The 22,210-nt window shown below is 40.5% G+C and overlaps 1 protein-coding gene and 1 pseudogene across 1 annotated transcript in view; one reads left to right on the forward strand and one right to left on the reverse strand.

The window, feature by feature from the left end:
• The window catches only part of GALNT2 (polypeptide N-acetylgalactosaminyltransferase 2), a 1,373,297-nt gene that overhangs the window by 784,945 nt on the left and 566,142 nt on the right, over positions 1 to 22,210 (forward strand). The window lies entirely within an intron of this gene.
• On the reverse strand, positions 7,237 to 7,852 carry LOC126942132 (high mobility group protein B1-like; annotated as a pseudogene).

The following is a 22,210-nucleotide window of genomic DNA, read 5'->3' on the forward strand; positions in this document are numbered from 1 at the left end:
AAAAAAAAAACGAAAAACGGCCGGGCGCGGTGGCTCAAGCCTGTAATCCCAGCACTTTGGGAGGCCGAGACGGGTGGATCACGAGGTCAGGAGATTGAGACCATCCTGGCTAACACGGTGAAACTCCGTTTCTACTAAAAATACAAAAAACTAGCCGGGCGAGGTGGCGGGCGCCTGTAGTCCCAGCTACTCGGGAGGCTGAGGCAGGAGAATGGCGTAAACCCAGGAGGCGGAGCTTGCAGTGAGCTGAGATCTGGCCACTGCACTCCAGCCTGGGTGACAGAGCAAGACTCCGTCTCAAAAAAAAAAAACAAAAACAAAAACCGAAAAACATGCCAGGCGTGGTGGCTCAGGCCTGTAATCCCAGCACTTTGGGAGGCTGAGGTGGGCAGATCACCTGAGGTCAGGAGTTCAAGACCAGCCTGGCTAATATGGTGAAACCCCGTCTCTACTAAAAATACAAAAATTAGCCAGGCATGGTGGCAGGCGCCTGTAATCCCAGCTACCTGGGAGGCTGAGACACAAGAATTGCTTGAACCCAGGAGGCAGAGGTTATAGTGAGCCGAGATTGAGCCACTGTACTCCAGCCTGGGTGACAAAGCAAGACTCCATCTCAGAAAAAAAGAAAAGAAAAACATAAGGAAGAGAAAATATATTTACTATTCATTAAGTGGAATAGATCATCACCATCATCAAGGCCTTCATCCTTATGTTGCTGAGGAGGACGAGGAAAAGGAGGGGCTGGTCTTGCTGTCTCAGGGGTATCGGGGGGAAGGGGTGAGGAGGTGGAAAGGGAGGCAGGAGAGGAAGGTGAACTTGGTATAACTTTTATTGAAAATAAATTCACATATAAGTGGACTTGCACAGTTTAAACCCATGTTGTTCGACAGTCAATTGTATTCTGCTTTTCTACTTGTCAGGTAGAGCTGCTTCCCAGGGTGAGGGTGGACACACCCTAATTCAGGATGTGTCTCTTTGAGGGCAGTGTGGCGCCCTCAAAAAGAGGGAAGGCTTTCATGGGGTCGAATCTTTGCTTTGCTACTTACTGGCTGTGCGACCTTAAACACGTTACTTAACCTTTATGAGCTGGTTTTGGTATTGGCCCAAGGGGATACAATATTAATCTTGCTGGGTTGTGTTAGGATTCAGGTTCATGTGCAACTAGACCTTGGCAGAGAGCAGGCCCTCTCTTCCTCATTTACAGGGCATGTGTTCTTCCTACAGGCACTGGACCAGAACTTGAACAGCGAAGCCGACTTACTCTGGGCAGCAGCAAGCAGACCCTTCATGACGTCACAGGGATGCCGGAGTCTTTTCTGTATCTTCTTTGGCCTGCTTTTCTTGCTCCTCTGGGACTCCCATGCAAGGCCGGACTTACACAGGCACAAATAAGGAACCAAAGACGCAGCCTCCAAATGATTGCTGTGCGCAGATCCAAGTGACCTCTAATGCCCTCATACTTTGCTGCCCTCAATTTTGTAAACATATGTACAAGATCGTGTATCCCTCAGGACTTCTGTGAGAAGACAGTCTTCCTAGTGCGAGATATTTTCAACAGACGCGTTAAAGATAAGAAAACAAAAAACTTTTCACACCGATGGGAGAGAAGCACGTATTGGTTTTATCCAGCTCCCCACCCTCCAACTGTGACTTGTAGGAGAGGAGTGAACTTGGCAGAGACTAAACTTGCTCTTTCATTTTTGATGCTGTTTCTTTGATTTTTTGACTTGATCCAACAGCATCTCAGGAGTTCTGACAGAAGAAACAAACAAAAAACCCACCATGTAGAAATTCCTTGAGATCATGTAATACCTAAAATCGTTCATATAAGTTTTAGTTAGTTTTATTAAATATGTCAAAAAATAACATAAACGGATACCATATAAATGAATAAATTGTTCTTATACATAGGCTCAGCCCAGACTCAAGGGATGAACACATCTTCTCCATATATATGTAGGGCACTGTTCCTGGTCTTGACCGCTGCTCCACAAACCACTTTATGCTGGTTTTGCCCAGGGTGAGGAGTTACATTTGGAGTTTCTTCCAAGTCTCCAGTTCTGTGACAGAGACAAATCCCTGCCCTTTGAAGTATTGAACTAGAAACATGTTTTATCTCCGTTTAGGGCAAGAGACAGGACCCAAGGAAGATACCTTCTTTTTCCCCCAGACCTTTGGATTGATTTTGCTAGCTCCCAATACATATTGCCCTTTATTGTAAATGCTGGAGTTACCCTGGCCTCGACCTTCGGAAGGTGGTGGTGTCCATGGTGGTGGGAAGGAGAAAAATGTGCTGTGTTAATCTCTGACCGTATTGTGCCAATGACTGGTAATGGAGGTCAGCTGAGCTGAGGGTACCCCAGAGAGCATTTATTTAGCTTATCAGATGGTATCAAATATGCCAATTTTTGTGAGGGCCTGGGGATGCTTTAACCAGGAATCATATCTTTGGACATTGGCTTTTTCTGTTTTTAATCGAAAAGTTAAAAAACAAAGTCCATCACAGGTCTTATCTTTCCCTCTATGCATTTGGATGTCTCGAACCAACTTCTCAGTTATATGACTAGCAATTACCCTCACTCATCTCACAATCAATAATATTCTCTCCTGTTTTCCTTGTTTCTTAAAAAATGCTTTTATTGGCCGGGCGCGGTGGCTCAAGCTTGTAATCCCAGCACTTTGGGAGGCCGAGACGGGCGGATCACGAGGTCAGGAGATCGAGACCATCCTGGCTAACACGGTGAAACCCCGTCTCTACTAAAAAATACAAAAAAGTAGCCGGGTGAGGTGGCGGGCGCCTGTAGTCCCAGCTACTCGGGAGGCTGAGGCAGGAGAATGGCGTAAACCTGGGAGGCGGAGCTTGCAGTGAGCTGAGATCCGGCCACTGCACCCCAGCCTGGGCGGCAGAGCAAGACTCCGTCTCAAAAAAAAAAAAAAAAAAAAAAAAAAAAATGCTTTTATTAAATATTAAGTAGAGTTTCCACAGTTGCTTAGGATACTGCAAGAACATGTCACTCCTACCTGACAAGAAAATCCAGGTAATCTACAAAATAATAATTTTTTCAAGTTTGTAAGTTATAAAGCAACCAGGGGACTGAATTTCAAATGTGCTGGATCAAAGATGTGGCTGCACAGTCTTGTGCTAAGACCTCAGAAAGAGAGAAAGGTTAGAGTACTCAGTCACGCAGAAAGCTCTTTGAAGAGGTTGAGGTCCTCCAGGTTAAGGCTCTTGTGCTGGGAAGAGGAGCCTGGATTACTAGGTGGGCCCAATCTAATCACATGATTGCTTAAGAGTGGAGATCATTTCCTGGCTGCTGAGAACCAGAGAAATGGCTCCACAAAAAAGACTCTGCCCACTGTTGCCGGCTTTGAAAATGGTAGAAGGGAGCCACAGGCCAAGGAATGTGGATGATCCCACCTTAAATATAATGACATATATAGGATAAAAGTAAATGGATGAGAACAGTAAACAAAGCAGGAGTGCTTATATTAACATCAAAGTCAAATTCCAAACTAGGAATTTTACTAGGGATGAGAAGAGCCTTTCTATAATGATGGAGGGGCCAATTCCTTAATGAGCTGTAACAACCCCAAGTGTGTAGATATGGAAAAACACAGCTCCAAAATACATAAAGCAAAACATGATGGAACTAAAGAAGAAATAGATATATTCACAACCACAGCTGGAAACGTCAACATTCCATTCTAAGTGATTGATAGAACAAGTTGGTAAAAAGATTCAATAAGAATATAGAAGACTTGAATGACACAATTGTGGGAGCTGGCCTCCAAGATGGCTTTCAGTGGTATTCATACGTATGTGTAGTACCCTTCACATCATATTTGAAATTCTTGCAAAATTTCTTTTCTTTTTTAAATTAAAACATTTCTTCTATTTTTAAACATTTATTTATTTGTGTTTCTTAATTTTTTTTCGAGATGGGATCTCACTATGTTGCCCAGGTTGGTCTGGAACTCCTGAGCTCAAGGGATCCTCCCATCTCAGCCTCCTGATTACCTGGGACTATAGGCATGCACCACCGCGCCTGACTCAAAATTTCTATCTCTTGTTCTTTACACCTTATTCTATATAATTTCTTCATAGTTATTCTTTATTCCATGAATTCTCTCTTCATCTGTGTCTCATCTGCTGTTAAACCAACATTGAGTTTTTAATTTTGATTATCATGTTTTGGCTGGGTGTGGCAGCTCACGCCTATAATCCCAGCACTTTGGGAGGCTGAGGCAGACAGTTCACTTGAGGCTAGGAGTTCGAAACCAGCTTAACCAATATGGCAAAGCCCCATCTCTACTAAAAACACAAAAATTAGCCGGGCATGGTGGCACACGCCTGTAGTCCCAGCTACTCGAGAGGCTGAGGCATGAGAATCATTTGTACCCAAGAGGCAGAAATTGCAGTGAGTCGAGATCACGCCACTGCACTCTAGCTTGGGCTCCAGCCTGGGCGACAGAGATAGACAGACTCTGTCTCAAAAAAAAAAAAAATTATTATGTTTTTCATTTTTCCAAATCTTGCCCATATAACATTTTTATTCTTTAAAAATATTGCATATATTCTTTTATATTCTATGTCTAATTTAAATTTCAGAAGTCCTTCTGGATTTGATTCTGTTGTTTTTCCTGGATCCAGCTCATGGAGATTTGTTTTCTTGGTATTAAGTGATATTTTTTGTGACTTCATATTTGTTGGAATTTTATTTGTGGGAATTCTTTGTGTCCCCCATCAAAAGCAGTTTTCTTCAGGAAGGATTTGTATCTGCTAGATGGGCACTATTTTCTTTTTCTTTTTCTTTTTTTTTTAGGTAGAGTCTTGCTCTTGTGGCCCAGGCTGGAGGGCAATGGTGCAATCTCGGCTCACTGCAAACTCTTGCCTCAAGCAATTTTCCTGCCTCAGCCTCCCAAGTAGCTAGGATTGATTCCAGGCACCAGCTACCACGCCCAGCTAATTTTTGTATTTTTAATAGAGATGGGGTTTCTCCATGTTGGCCAGGCTGGTATTGAGCTCCTGACCTCAGGCAATCCATTTGCCTCAGCCCCCCAAAGTGCTGGGATTATAGGGATGAGCCTCAGTGCCTGGCCTAGATGGGCACTATTAACTCAGAACCTGGTTTTTAAAAAGATTCAGTCTGAAGTTTTTCTAGGCATAAAAATAGTATGGATTTGGGCTACAAAACTATCTGAGAACTACCATGAGGTTATGAATCCCTGAGTTTTTTTCCCCCATCCATATATGCCAATTTATGAGACAGCAATTTTCTTCATAGTCTACTCTGGCTGAGGACAAGCTTACTTCAGATTTGCTCTTGCACTGAGAGTATACCCCTTTGGGATCTTAGCATTATGAGGGTATCTCTCTCTCTCTCTCTTTTTTTTTTTTTTTTTTTTGCTGTTTAATAACAATAATAATAATAATAGTTATTTGAGAGTAGTTTGAGGTTTACAGAAAAGTTGCAAAGCTGCAGACAGTTCCTGCATACTCAGTTTCCCCATTAAGATCCTCCCATTATCTTGCACAAGTGCTTTTAAGTCATCTTTCTCTCACTTCTTTTTCTTTTTTTTTTTTTTTTGAGATGGAGTTTCGCTCTTGTTGCCCAGGCTGAAGTGCAGTGGCGTGATCTTAGCTCACCGCAAACTCTGCCTCCCGGGTTCAAGCGATTCTCCTGCCTCAGCTTCCCAAGTAGCTGGGATTACAGGCACATGCCACCACACCTGGCTAATTTTTGTATTTTTAGTAGAGACAGGGTTTCACCATGTTGGTCAGGCTGGTCTCAAACTCCTGACCTCAGGTGATCCGCCCGCCCTGGCCTCCCAAAGTGCTGGGATTACAGGCGTGAGCCACCGTGCCCGGCCATAGCCATCTCTTTCTTTTTTTTCCTTTTTTCTTTCTCTCTCTCTCTCTCTCTTTCTTTCTTTTTCACAAGAACAGTAAGTCTTTTATTTATTTATTTAGGTTACATGAGTAAGTTCTTTAGTGGCGGTTTCTAAGATTTTGGTGCACCCATCACCTGAGCAGTGTACACTGTACCCAATGCGCAGTTCCCTATCCTTTACCCGCTCCCACCCTTCCCCAAGACTCCAAAGTCGATTGCATCATTCTTATGCCTTTGTGTCCTCATAGCTTAGCTCCCAAAGGTATCTCTTAGTGCATTTCCCACCCTAGGCAGCCCCTGGTCTTTCTCTCCTGTGTCTTATGTCCCTTGGGGTGTAAAAACAGGAACTTTGGTAAGTTTCTATATTATTATGATGGTTTCTTATTTTTTGTGTATTTTAAAACTTTTTATTTAAGCTAATTTCTTACAAAAAAATTAGAGAAAATTACCATATACCTTTTCCCAAATTCCATAAACATTAACATCTTACATAATTAATTATGATGATCAAAATCAAGGCATTGCTGTTTACATAATACGATTTTCTGATGTATATGCCATATTCACATTTTGCCAGTTGTCCTACTCATGTTCCTTTTCTTCTCTAGTATCCAGTCCAGGATCCCATGTTCTACTAAATTATTGTCTCCTTGGTATCCTTTAATGTGGAATATTCCTTACTCTGTGCCTTTCACTTTTCGGTTAAGATGTTGATTATTTTGTTATTTTTAATGACTGATTTGTATTTTATTATTAGAAGTTTACTTCAGTGGGTCTGTATGTATGAACTCTTCCTAGATTCTTTTCTTGTCTTTTCTTCCCTTTCTTCTTTTGTTTTGCTATTACAAACAATGATTAAATGAGTGAATACATAGGTAAATGAATCTTATTTTATTAATAAAGAAAATTGTATTTACTTAGAAGCATTTAGAATGTCAACAAAACAACTGCAACTATTTTTTTGCAACTACAAGGTGGTATTCAGTGAACAGAACAACAATTATTTCATATAAGCTACATCAGAAACAACCGAAGATGAAAAAACTACCATCCCCTTTCGTTACTAATTTATGCTGTGCACCAACAACAACCTGTTTAAATTTCCATGCCGATTTACAACCCCATACTGTACCAGGCAAGGTTAGTGGCTATTGAACATACCACCAGGACAGGGCTATCTAAAGACACATTCAGTAATGTGTTAACTATACAAAAAAGACACGGTACAGTTAAAAATAAATCTTACACAGCCTCCCATTTCAATGTGTTTCTTTAAAAGGGGTGAGTTGTGTACAGGGGGGTTATATGCTTTAAAGACAAGAAAAAGAAAACTGCTAGAACCAACTTATTCATCGTCATCATCTTCTTCATATTCATCTTCATTTTCTTCCTCGTTCTTTTCCTCTTCCTTCTTTTTCTTACTCTTTCAGCTTGACGACTCCCTTCTTTGCTGCATCAGGCTTTCCTTTAGCTCAATATGCAGCAATATCCTTTTTGTATTTTTCCTTCAGCTTTGCAGCCTTCTTTTCATAAGGCTGCTTGTCATCTGCAGCAGTGTTATTCCACATTTCTCCCAGTTTCTTTGCAGCATCACCAATGGACAGGCCAGGATGTTCTCCTGTGATTTTGGGGTGATACTCAGAACAGAAGAGGAAAAAGGCTGATGGAGGCCTCTTGGGTGCACTGGGATTCTCGAACTTATTTTTTTCTCTCCCCTTTGCAAGGGATATGGCTTTTCCTTTCTCTTTCCTAGCAGGTCTTGTCCACCTTTCCCATGTCTTCAATTTTCCTTTCTCTTTAGCATGTATGGTCTTCCACCGCTCTGAGCACTTCTGAGAAAACTCTGAGGAGTTGACTGGAGCAGCTGGGTACTTCTTCCTATGCTCCTCCTGACAAGCTTGCACAAAGAATTCAGATGATGACATTTTGCCTCTCGGCTTCTTAGGATTTCCTTCGACCATGCTTAGTTATCTTTCCTCAGCAAGGCACAGAGCTGCCCAGTGCCTGTCTGGCAAGTCCAGCTCTCCCTTGCCCCAGTGCTGTCTCTGTGGAGCTCAATGTACTGCAATGGCTGTGACAGTGGGAACCAGATGCAGCCTCTGTACTTTCTCTGCTCTGTAACCAGGTACCTGAATCTTTAGGTACTTGTAGAAACTTACTCATAGGGTAAATTTGTAGAATGATATTACTGGGTTAAAATGCTCTTACATAGATAAATATTGCCAGCATCATCTTTTTATTTTAATTTTAAAAACTTACAGAGAGTAAAATCCACTTTTTTTGGTGTAAAGTTTTATGTGTTTTACATGTGCATAGAGTCTTGAACCTAACAGCACGGGAGGATACAGAACAATTTCAACAACTTAAAGAATTCCCGGCCGGGCTCAGTGGCTCATGCCTGTAATCCCAGCACTTTTGGAGGCTGAGGCAGGTGGATCGCCTGAGGTCAGGAGTTCAAGACCAGCCTGACCAGCATAGTGAAGGCCTGTCTCTACTAAAAACACAAAAAGTTAGCTGGGCATGGTGGCAGGTGCCTGTAATCCCAGCTACTCAGGAGGCTGAGGCAGGAGAATGGCATGAACCTGGGAAGCAGAGGTTGCAGTGAGCCGAGATCGCACCATTGCACTCCAGCCTGGGCAACAAGAGAGAAGCTCCACCTCAAAAAAAAAAAAATTATCTTCTGCTTTCCCTGTATAATCAGACCCTCTTGTCCCTGGCAACCACCTGTCCATTCTCCATTCTTATATTTTTGCCTTTTCCAGAATGTCATGTTGTGGGAAGTCAGGGACCCTGAACGGAGGGACCGGCTGCAGCCATGGCAGAGGAACATAAATTGTGAAGATTTCATGGACATTTATTAGTTCCCCAAATTAATACTTTTATAACTTCTTATGCCTGTCTTTACTGCAATCTCTGAACATAAATTGTGAAGATTTCATGGACATTTATCACTTCCCCAATCAATACTCTTATAATTTCCTATGCCTGTCTTTACTTTAATCTCTTAATCCCATTATCTTCGTAAACTGAGGATGTATGTCGCCTCAGGACCCTGTGATGATTGCGTTAACTGCATAAATTGTTCGTAAAGCATGTGTGTTTGAACAATATGGAATCTGGGCACTTTGAAAAAAGAACAGGATAACAGCAATGTTCAGGGAACAAGGAAGATAACCATTAGGTCTGACTGCCTGAGAGCTGGGCAGGACAGAGTCATATTTCTCTTATTACCGAAAACAGGTAAGAGAAATATCGCTGAATTCCTTCCCCAGTAAGGAATATTAATAATTAACAGCCCTGGGAAAAGAATGCATTCCCAGGGCAGCAGTGGTGGCGGGCTCTAAAATGGCTGCTCTGGGAGTGTCTGCCTTATGCAGTTGTAGATAGGGATGAAACATGCCCTTGTCTCCTGCAGTGCTCCCAGGCTTGCTAGGATTAGGAAATTCCAGCCTGGCAAATTCTAATCAGACCGGTTCTCTGCTCTTGAACCCTGTTTCCTGTTAAGATGTTTATCAATGACAATGTGTGCACAGTGGGACATGAAACTTCCTCAGCAATTCTAATTTTGCCCTGGCCTTGTGACTTTTCCTTGCCCATTTGCCTTGTGATATTTTGTTGCCCTTGAAGCATGTGATCTCTGCGACCCATACTCCCTCCCCTTTGAAAATCACTAATAAAAACTTGCTGGTTTTGTGGCTCAAGGGCATCATGGAACCTGCCGACATGTGATGTCTCCCCCAGACACCCAACTTAAAAATTTCTCTCTTTTGTGCTCCTTCCCTTTATTTCTCAGACTGGCTGACACTTAGGGAAAATAGAAAAGAACCTACATTGAAATATTGGGGCTGGTTCCCCCAATAATGTCACATGAGTAGAATCATACCATATGCAACTTTTTGGATTGGATTTTTTCATCTAGCACAATATATTTGAGATTCATCCATATTGTGTGTATGAATAATTTGCTCTCTTTTATTTATTAGTAGCATTCCATTGTACACATGTACAACAGTGTGTTTACTCATACACCCATTGAATAACATTTGGATTTTTTGAAGCTCTTGGCGATTATAAGTAAAACTGCTACGAACTTTCATAGATGAGTTTTTGTGTGAATGTAAGTTTTCATTGTTGTACCAAAAATGGTATTTTAAGTACCCTGATTTGATCATTACACATTCTATGCATGTACCCTGTAAATAAGTATGTCATAAATCACATGTAGCCCATAAATATGTACTATTACATGTTTGTAATAGTACCCCATAAATGTACCCCAAAATAGGTACTATTATACATATATACACACTGCTATGTATCAAAAATAAAAAAATTAAAAAAATATTTTGAAGTAGATTTGTTGGTTGATACAGCATATATATATATATAATGTTTTAAGTAACCACCAAACTGTCTTCCAGAGTGGCCGACCATTTTGCATTCTCATCAGCAATTGGTGAGAGTTTGTATTGCTCTGCATGTATTCCAACACTTGGCATTATCAGTAATTTTTTTTTTTATTTTGGCCATCTTAATAGGTGTGTAAGTCAACCTTTGATGATATTTTGACCAAGCATGGAAGAGTCCAATTCTGTTAGCGGTATTTATGAACACTTCTGAGGGTGCTTCAGAGCTCAGTAAAGCTTCAGGATGTTATCAGGGATCATCTAAAAAAGGGATTCCATTATCAATTAAGTTTAGGACGCAATAAGTTTTTTTTTAATTAAGTAAGTTTCCATGCTACGAGACTACCCAGTATCTTTAATATACCTATGTGCATAATGACTGTCCACAGGAAGAGACAGTAGGCAGTGTTCCCTTGAAATTTGAAGATGGAACTCTTTGGCCTATGGAGCATCCCAAAGGTTGAATATTGGGCAAAACTCATTTGGGAAATGCTGCCGTCATTCACAGAGAGAAGAAAAATAATCTGTGGATACTCAGTAACCATGTATTAACTGAAAACAGCTTTTCTTCTCTACAAAGTGAATTTTTTCATTTAAGAAGGTCTCCTTCTTAATTTATTGATCCTCTTAAGAATAAGGTTTCTGTGACTCTTCTGAGATATCCCACCACAGAACTGTGATTAACTTAAAATGACCCAAGACATTGAGATTTCTTGACTTCCTGCACAGAAGGCTGGTCCTTCATTGAAATGATATTTTCTTTCTCCCACACCTGTCCCTCTAAACAGAGCCATGTTTTGGCATTGTGAGCTGTTCTCAATCACCAGAGACCATAAACTAAGCCAGGAAGACTTTGACCCATTGTTTTACCTCTGTTCTCGTCCTCTTTACTGTCATTAATTAACTTGAAAGTTCCATGTTTTCTCCTTCCCCACTGGTCCAAGTGCATGTCCTGCCCTGAGGGACAGTGCAGCGAGCCTGCTTGTCAGAGTACACATTCCCTTTCTCCAAGGACGCCCCTGGTGTATTTCCTTTATCTGGAGTTGAACATCTTCTCTTTGGGCTTTAAGCCCTAGTGGTGGTTAGCAGGCTTGGTCGGGGTAGAAAGATTTTACTCTTGCTGGTGATACATCAAGAGGAAATTAATAAAGGATTCTGAACAGTGCTCAGTCGACCTGAATCTAGAATTCTTGCTGAGATTGGGCTTTTAGGAACCCTGATGAAGAGATAAACTCAGCTCTCTCTGTTTCAACTGAGCTCGTCAATACAGCACTAAGGCAATTTGGCCAATGTAACAACCCACCGTGAATCACTACAAAGCTGAAATTGTGTCCCTAGAGAGCTCACTGAAATGGACATGAGTATTTCATGAGAAAGACTAGATCACTGCAAAAGGTTCATCTAAATCAGTGTTTGTAGTTGCTGTTATGCAGCCAGCAAAGTGAGGTTTTCATTCTGTTTTGACTCCAGCTGTTTTCCTTCAGGGCTGCTCTTGCTCATGTGTCTGAGGCTTTCCCTGTTGGAGGCCTTCTGCTACCTCATCCCAAGGTGCACCTTCCATAGACGGTCTATGCACCTGGCCAAGGGAAAGCAATTCTTGTACCCAAGACCCTGTCACCTCTTGCTCTGACTCTCCTTATCCCTTGCACTTCTACCTGGTCCTGAAGGCCAACTGCTTCCTCTCTGACATCTCTTTTCTCACTCCATAATGATTCCTCTTCTAGCCTTTCATGCATATAGGGGGCCCTACCTGTGTGCCTGAGATGGAGTTGTCTGGGTTCATATGAGGATTCCCTACCTAGGATCCTCAGCTGGTATTTCTTCAAGAATGGCCAACAGACCAACTGCATCAGTACCACCTTAGGGCGCCTGTTAAAAATACAAATTGGGGGGGCCCATGGGATCACTTGCAGGAAGCATAGAATCTGCCTTTTAACAAACACCCAAATGTTTCTCTTTGCATTCGACTTTTAGAACAGTTAGCCCAGCCCTTCCCACCTATAGATCTGCCTGCTGGGCATCACCTCAGCTCATTTCTGCTTCTCTTTATAAGAAAGTCTTTTATATAATTGCAGATTAGCCCCATCTGTCTCAAGCCTACAAACTCATACTAATAAACAGCTTGCTGTAATTTTCTTTACCGCACTCGTATCCCCAAATAAAGTCCCATCAACTTATTATATCTCTGTTTGTTTTTCTAGTTCTCATTGAAAGGGACTTACACTTATAGGCATGATAAAAATAAAAGAGTACAAAATTACCTAGAACACTAGAAAACTGAACAAAACATGTGAAACAACAGTGTTCAGACACTGAACTATGGACAGTCCAGGTTCCAGATTGTGGAAATCTCACCAAATTGAGACAAAATAAATCAGAGTTCAGGGAGGTCAAACAGCTAGAATGTGGGGCAGAGAACAGGCAGGAGAGGACTCTACAGAGAAAGAATTCCAGAAATCTGAACAAGGGTCCCTTGAGTCTGAAAAACCAGTCAGTATATGGTTAGGATAAAACTTCACAAGGTGGGGCAAAGAACAATTTCCAGGAAAAGAACAATTACCAGAGAGCTGTAAGCCAAAAAGTTTCCAGAGCTTACACAGAAGTGGGAATCATTTGAATGTCCACCAGCCATAGGGTAGGGAGACTTCCTTGAGTTACAGAGATCCCACTCAGCAGAGACCCCAGGAGGATCATGTCTTAGGAATGTGACTAAATTAGTCCTAGAGTAAAGGCTACTCTAGTTCTGCTTTATAAGAGCTTAAAAACAAGCTTTGAGTGGGCCAGACTGATCCACAAGTAATTTAACTGCCTGCCAGAACAAACTTGTAAAGGAATAAAATAATATCTAGCACTCAACAATGAAAGAAATGCCTACATCAATAAAAAATTACTAGATTTATAAGAAATAAAAAAGTGCCACATAACCAGTAAAAAAATCAGTCAATAAAAAACTTTGAAATAATAAAGAAGATGAAATTATCAGATGAAAACATTAAAACAGGTATTATGAATGGGATTGATATGCTAAAATATTTAAAGGAAAACATAAATATAATTATAAGAGAAATGGAAGCTATAAAAGAGAAGCCAATGAAAAGAATAACATCTGAAAATAAAATTTTACTGAGTGGAATTTACCGATCAGACACTCCAGAAGAAAAGAGCAATGAACTTGAATCCAGAGAGACAGAGAGAGAGAGAGAGAGAGAGAGAGAGAGAGTGATGACAAACAAAAACAAAAACAAACAAACAAAATATAACACTAGAAGAAATAGTCCCTGAAAAATTTCCAAAAATTGATAAAAACTATAAACCCACAGTTCTAGGAACAAACTCCAATTAGCAGAATAAACACAATTAAAACAACACCAAGGCACATTATAATCAAATTGCTGAAAACCTGTGATAAAGGGAAAAATCCTAAAAGTATTAGATAGCTGGAGAAAAAAGAGGCACATTATATCAGAGGTAAATAAAGATTAGAATTATTACAAACTTCTTGTCAAAAATTATGTAAACCTTAAGACAATGAAGCAATATCTTTTAAGTACTGAAAGAAAAAAAGAGAAAATTATCAATCTAGAATTCTATACCCAGTGCAAAAATAAAGGTAAAATAAAGACTTTCAGATAAGTAAAAGCTGAAAGAATTTCTCAACAGTAGGCCTTCACTATAAGAATTACAATTCTTCATGAAGGTTTTCAGACAGAAGGAAGCCAGATATAACTTGGATCTACACAAAGAAATGCAAAATGCCATATATAATTAGTATGTAGGTAAATGAGACATTTTTTCTTATTTTTAATGTTCTTAAAAGATAAATTGACTATTTAAAGCAAACTGTAGTCATGCATTGCTTTGCAATGTGGATATGTTCTGAGAAATGCATCATGAGGCAAATTCATCATTGTGTGAACATCACAGTGTGTACTTACACAAACCTCAGTGGTATAGCCTACCACATACATAGGCTGTATGGTATAGCCTATGTTCCTAGGCTACGAACTTCTACAGAGTGATACTGTACTCAATACTGTAGGTAATTATAATATGATGGTAAGTATTTGTGTATCTAAACATAGCTAAGCATAGAACAGACGCAGTAAAAATAAAGTATAAAAGATAAGAAATGGTACATGTGTGTAGGGCACTAACCCTGTATGGAGCTTGTAGGGCTGGAAGTTGCTCTGGGTGAGACAACGAGTAAGTGGTGAATGAATGTGAAGGCTGAGGACGTTACTGTACATGACTGTAGACTTTGTAGACACTATATACTTAGGGTACATTAAGTTTATATAAATATTTTTTCTTCAATAATAAATTAACCCTAGCTTACTGTAATCTTTTTACTTTATAAATTAAAAAAAATTTTAAACTTTTTGACTCTTTTTTAATAGTGTTTAGCTTAAAACACAATCATATAGCTGTACAAAAATATTCTTTCTTTATATCCTTATTTTATAAGCATTTTTCTATTTTTAAAGATTTTAAAATACATTTTAAATGTTTTTGTTAAAAACTGAGATACAAACACACACATTAGCCCAGGCCTACAACAGGTCAGGATCATCACTGTCTTCCACCTCCATACCTTGTCTCACCGGAAAGTCTTCAAGGCAAAAACACGCATGGAACCATCATCTCCTATGATAACAATGCCTTCTTCTGGATACCTTCCAAAGGACCTGGTCAAGGCTATCTTACCATTAACTCTTTTTATAATGTAAGTAGAAGGAATAAACTCTAAAATAACAATAAAAAGTATAGTATAGTAAATACATAAGCCAGCAACATAGTCATTTATTATTACTATCAAGTATTACATATTGTATGTAATTATATGTGCTATACTTTTATATAACCTACAACACAGTTCATTTGTTTATGCCAGTATCACCAAAACATGTAAATCATGTATTGTGCTACAACGTTACCAAGTGATAGGAATTTTTCAGCTCAATTACAATCTTACGGGATCACTGTTTTGTATGGGATCCATCATTGACCAAAACATTGTTATGTAGTGTATGACTGTAGTAACCATCTATTACGGGGTTTATAACATATGTAAAAGTAAAAATCTATTAAAGCAATAGCGAAAAGACAGAAAGTATACTCTGGAAGTATAGTGTTACAGGTTTCTTTTCTTTTTTCTTTCTTAGACAGAGTCTCACTCTGTCACCCAGGCTGTAGTGCAGTGTACTACTATGACTGTAGTAACCATCTATTACGGGGTTTATAACATATGTAAAAGTAAAAATCTATTAAAGCAATAGCGAAAAGACAGAAAGTATACTCTGGAAGTATAGTGTTACAGGTTTCTTTTCTTTTTTCTTTTTTAGACAGAGTCTCGCTCTGTCACCCAGGCTGTAGTGCAGTGGCACGATCTTGGCTCACTGCAACCTCCGCCTCCCAGGTTCAAGTGATTCTTGTGCCTCAGCCTCCCGAGTAGCTGGGATTATAGGCACATGTCACCGTGTTGGCTAATTTTTGTATTTGTAGTAGAGATGGGGTTTCACCATGTTGGTCAGGCTGGTCTCGAACTCCTGACCTCAGGTGATCCACCTGCCTCAGCCTCCCAAAGTGCTGGGATTACAGGTGTGAGCCACCGCACCTGGCCTACAGGTTTCTTAATTATACTTGAAGAAATATAATATTGTTTTTGTTGTTTTTAAGGAGACGTTCTCAGCTATGTTTCCCAGGGTTGGAGTGCAGTGGCTACTGACAGGAGTGATCATTGCATACTAATGGCTTGAACTCCTGGGCTTAAGAGGTCTTCCCACCTCAGCCTCTGAAGTAGCTGGAACTACAGCCTGCCTGGCTAAAAATTCGTATGTTAAGTCTTAGAACAACACTTAAAAATAAAGAAAATAGAGAAATAGCTAATAAGTCAATATTAGAGATAAAATGGAATCCTAAAAATATTATCAGTTATCCAAATAAGGCAGGTAAAGTGAAATTGCTACAAAGAAAATATGAGGATAAATAAAATACAAATAGCAATATGGTAGACTCAATTCCAACCATATTTGTAATTATAATAAAGAATCTAAACACTACTATCAAAAGTCAGATATTGCCAGACTAGATATAAAAATTGAAACCCAATTATATGACGTCTACAGATATGCTCATTAAATATGAAAACACAGGTGGATTAAAAGTGAAAGAATGAGAAAAAATATACCATGAAAACACTACCCATTTAAAAAAAAAAGCTGATGTGGCTATATTAATATCAGAAAACTACATCTCAGAACAGGAAATATTACCAGAAATAAAGAAGAATATTTTATATTGATAAAGGGGTCAGGAAGACATCATAATTCTAAATATGTAAGCACTTAAAAACAAGGCCTCAAAAAAATCAAAACTGAAGGAACTGAAAGGAGAAATAGACAAACGTAGAATTACAGTTGAAGATTCTATTACTCTTCTTCCAGTCCTTGATAGAACAAATAGACAGAAAATCAGTCATGGAGATATATGAGACTTAAACAATACATGATATTGGATGTTTAGTAGGACTGTTGTCCTGGAATTAGCACTGGGGGCTACAGATAAAAATAACAGGCTTTAAGTACCCTATATTCTGGAGAAACCTGCCAAAACTTGGGGCCAGCACCTCCCTAGTAGAAGACCATCAAATTAGCCCTACTCCTCCCTACAACTCCAACAACTCCTCCAACAACTACCTGCCTTACTGCCCACCCATATGAGTAAACAATTGGGAGAACGAAAGTTGGAAGTCTTTGGGACTTGGGAAGTGTCCAAAGTTCATAGCAACAAGCCTTTGAGGTTGGAGACTAGCTAGACTTGTTTTCTGGTCACAACCCTGCTGATCCAAACAGGATCTCGTTCAGACAGGATGAAGCAAAAAAACCGTCAGGAACCAGCAGATAGCGACAAAAGTGATCCCTAGGTGCTCTCATTGCTCATTAGCATGAGACACTCCCACCAGCACCATGGTAGTTTACAAATGCCATGGCAATGACCTGGAAGTCACCAATCCTTTCCTAGAAAGTTTTAAATAACCCACCCCTCAATTTGCATTAACCTGCCCCTTAATTTGCATATAATTGAAATTGAGTATAAACACAGTTGCCAAGAGCCCATGCGTTGCTGACTCTGGGCATGCTGCCTATGAGGTAGTGCTGCTCTACAAGGAGCAGTACCATTCAGTAAAGGATTGCTGTCTAACACCACTGGCTCACCCTTGACTTCTTCCCTGGGTGAAACCAAGAACCCTTCTGGGCCAAGCCCCAATTTGGAGGCTTGCCTGTCCTGTGTCAGTTTCCTAAAACGTAAACTTTGGAAGAGGCCCATAAGAAAATTCACTGTAAAGCTTGAGGGCACCTGCCTAAAGCAAAGACTACTACCTCTCTCCAGGTGGGATCCTTGCTGAATTACTATAAACCAGCAGTCCCGTAATGATACTGTCAGCAGGAGAAACAGCAATTGGGGAATTGTTGGAAAAGATTGGTCTGTAGTTCTTGGAGTTGTGCAGCACTTGTGAATTTATAAAAAGGCACTTTATTTTCTGGAAATTTCTGGAAGTAAAAAGCTTATAGGAGCAGGTAAAGGTGGAGGGGGAAGCAAGGCCTTGGGTAATGGTTATTAGTACCCCTTCCCAGCGTTGGAGGCAACTCACAGAGTTGGAAGGGGATAGCATAGTTCCTGTGACCCCACGTACAAGGAGTCAGAAGATGGAGGAGACAGGAGACAGAGGCCGCAGTGAGGCCTGGGGGCAAGAGAGGCCACTCTCAACACAGGGTCCTGAACTCTGCCTCTCTTCCTCTTCTGGTCTTGAACACCACAGGAATTAGGCCTTGAGAATAAGTGAGATTCAAGAGAATAATAATCCTCAAATCAGACCCCTGTCCCCCCTCTACACCTTCCTTCTACGATGCTGCACTGAGGGGCCGGTGAGAGCAGCCCACATCCTCCCTCCTAACAGGGCCCTGAGCTCTGCTGAGCTGTGGGGGAGGCATGAGCTCAGGTTGAAATCCGACGTGAGCCTGGAATTTGAATAATTCAAAGTGACTGGAAACCCACGGCTCTGCCAAAAATGTTGCTGAGGTAAAGAAAGCGGGGAATTGACAGAGCACAGTGATTGGAAAAACATTAAACTATTTCGAGCTAATATCCCACTGAGCTGAGAGTGCTTAACAAAACCAGACTGAGTATTACCACGTATCCAAATTGTGCACATATTTGTCATGGCTGTCACCATATTGGTATGTATTACATTATATTTATATGAAATAGTGTGCTTAATAGTGCACCCATTGTTGAGCATTTGGGTTATTTCCAATATATTCTTTTTTTAGAAATAAGCTTGCTATAATTGGTATAAATTGCTCTATTTTTCTTCTTAGCTATTTCCTTAGTTATATGCCTCAGCTCTCAACTAAAATGGCATTTACTAATGGAAAGCCTTTGCTCCCCTACTAGAGTCTGGGTTAGACTTCTCTCCTATACCATCCTTGGGCTCACCACTTCAATGCGTGTCACTCTATTGTGATATCCCATCCGGACACCAAATGTGTATAAGTTGGTTTTCCTTCTTTGTAGGTGACAGTGTGCTGTTCATACTGGTTTATACACAAAAGGGGCCATATTGGCTCACACAACTGAAAGTCCAAGTGTAGCACAGCTGACTACAGGCCTTTCAGTCCTGAGACTCAGAGGACACCATCTGGCCATTTCTCTAATGTTTTTGCGCTGCCTTTCTCCAGGAGTTATTTCATTTTTAGGCTGACACAGCCCAGGAAATGGAGATGCTTACAGCAGCCCTAAGCCTCATACCTTTATACAATACGGCAGAAGAAAATGTATATTTGCCACAAGCCCAAGCAAACATCTTTATTCATCTCATTAGCTCCAAATGAGTTCTGTGTCATCTCTGAAGCAATCCGAGTGAACAGGCGGTGAAATACAAATATTGACTTAAAATAGGTGTAGCTGGATGAGTGGACCATCCATTCACAGGGTGGAAAATGAGGAAGGGGTGTTTCTTTTTTTATCTTTCTTTTGTTTTCTTTTTTTTGAGACGGAGTCTTGCTCTGTCGCCCAGGCTGGAGTGCAGTGGCCGGATCTCAGCTCACTGCAAGCTCCGCCTCCCGGGTTCACGCCATTCTCCTGCCTCAGCCTCCCGAGTAGCTGGGACTACAGGTGCCCGCCACCTCGCCCAGCTAATGTTTTTAAAAATTTTTAAATTTTTTTTTTTTTATTTTTAGTAGAGACGGGGTTTCACAGTGTTAGCCAGGATGGTCTCCGTCTCCTGACCTCGTGATCCGCCCGCCTCGGCCTCCCAAAGTGCTGGGATACAGGCGGGGTGTTTCTTAAAGAAGATTTGGAGTACATTTAACACAAAGAGGAAGCAAGTATCACTGGTAGAGGGTCGCGACTGCAAGTTGTCCAGGTTCTTAGCGTTTTGAACAAAGAATTGGACAAAATGTTCTTCAAAGCAAAGAAAGAACAAAGCAACAAAAGAATGAAAGCAGGGATTTATCGAAAACGAAAGTATAATCCACAGTGCGGCAGACCCGAGCAGCGGCTCAAGGGCCCAGATACAGAATCTTCTTGGGTCCAAATGCCCCTAGAAGTTTCCCGTTGGCCACTTCATGCTCACCTCATGTAAATGAAGTGGTAGCCTGCAATCAGTCTGATTGGTTGCAGAAAGCAGCCAACCAGAGGCTGGAGTGAAGTTACAAAGGTCACACTTCTGTGCAAACATCTGCTTGGTTGCAAAAGGTAACCAATAAGAGGCTAGGATGAAGTTACAAAGTTATGCTTCTATGCAAACAAAGACTTGGCCTGCAACCAGTCTGATTGGTTGCGGAAAGCCAATTTCCCTTCTGCTGTGCAGAAAAGGTAGGGGGTTTGCAAAGGGAGTAGACTCTGGTCTTTTTGTCACTTAGGCTGGAAAGTTAGCGTTTTCCTTTCAGTTTAGTTCTAGGAAGGTGGCTTGAAACAGCCTTAGGTTCCCTGCCTCCAGATCCTATTCTCCTGCCTCACCTGGATTGTGAGCATGGAAAATATATATTCACTCCATCAATAAATGTGTTTCTTTCCCTCTGTAGGATTGTAAACTCTCAGGGCGGGGATTATATGGACTTCACCACTGTATTCACAGTCCTCAAAACAGTGCCTAATGCATAAAAGGAAAATGCTTAGTGACTATTCATTGAATGAATAAATCCCCCAAAGTGGAATAACCAGGTTGGAAGAGCTAAACATTTTTTAAGACCTTATTACACTTTGCCAAATTGTTCTCTAGGAAAAAAGTACCAATTTATAGTAGAATTGTGGTTTAAAAAAAAACTACAATAGTAGTGTGTGCTAGGATAGCTATTTATACAAAATATTGCCAACAAGGAATTTTATTGTTTTAATTAATTTTTGGTAACACAATATGTTTTTAAAGTAGATTCTAATTTTAATTTTATTTATTTATTTATTTATTTTTGTAAAGATGGAATCTTACTATGTTGCCCAGGCTGGTCTCCAACTCCTGGGCTCAAGCCTCCCAAAGTAGCATGATACAGATGTGAGCCACTGTGTCTGCCCTTAGCAGATTTTTAAAGCTGCTATCTTCTATATGCATTTTTCCATTAACAAAATCGATCATCTGCCCAGTACTAATATTAATTATAAAATTTGCCTGTATGTTTTTATTTTTAATTTTTTTTTGAGACAGGATCTCACTTTGCCATCCAGGCTGGAGTGTGGTGGTGAGATCTTGGCTCAAGATATCCTCCTTCCTCAGCCTCCTGAGTAGCTGGGACTACAGGTGTGCACCTGTATGCTCAGCTAATTTTTTAAAAAAATAAATTGAGATGGGGTCTCACTATGTTGCCTGGGCTGGTTTTGAAATCCCGGGCTCAAGTGATCCTCCCACCTCGGCCTCCCAAAGTGCTGGGATTACAAGTGCGAGCCACTGCACCTGGCCTACTTTTTTAGTTTCTTGTAGAGACTGGATCTCATTATATTGCTGAGGTTGATCTTGAATTCCTGGGCTCAAGTGATCCTCCTGCCTCAGTCTCCCAAAGTTCTGGGATTACAGGAGTGAGCCACCATGCCCACCCTGCCTATATATATATTTTAAAGACACTCAGTAGTATTTTATGAATTATTTTTTCTAAATTACATCTTCTAGTACATTTCCATGGTGATTGGTCTCTGAGGACTTTTTTTTTTTTCCCCTTTGTTGAGACAGGATCTCACTCTGTCAGCTAGGCTGGAGTGCAGTGGCACAATCATGGCTCAGTGCAGCCTTGACCTCCTGGATTCAAGTGATCCTCCCACTTCAGCCTTCATGAGTAGCTGGAACTACAGGCATGAACCACCATGCTGGCCTAATTTTTAAAAAGTTTTTTGTAGAGATGGGGTCTCACTATGTTGCACAGTGTTTCTGAGGATTTTAAAAACTGATAAAATACATGTAACATAAAACATAGCATCTTAACTATTTTAACTGTGCAGTTCAGTAGTGTTAAGTACATTCACATTGTTGTGCAACCAATCTCCAGAACACTTTCATCTTGCCAAACTGAAATTGTATTGCCATTAAACAATAACTCCTAACTTCTCTTTCCTCCTCCTATCCCTTGTCAACTATTATTCTACTTTTTGTCTATTGTTTGAATAATCTAGGTACCTCATATAAGTGGAATCATAAAGTATTTGTCCTTTTATGATTGGCTTATTGTGACTTAGTATAATGTTCTCAAGGTTCAACCAGGTTGAAGCATGTGTCAGAATTTCCTTCCTTTGTAAGGCTAAATAATATTCCATTGTATAGATATACCACATTTTGTTTTTCCATTCATCTGTTAATGGACATTTGAGTTGTTTCCACCTTTGGGTTATTGTGACTAGTGCTGCTATGAACGTAGGTTTCAAATACCT

This window comes from Macaca thibetana, chromosome 1, assembly GCF_024542745.1.
Source record: "Macaca thibetana thibetana isolate TM-01 chromosome 1, ASM2454274v1, whole genome shotgun sequence".
Classification (NCBI taxonomy): domain Eukaryota; kingdom Metazoa; phylum Chordata; class Mammalia; order Primates; family Cercopithecidae; genus Macaca; species Macaca thibetana.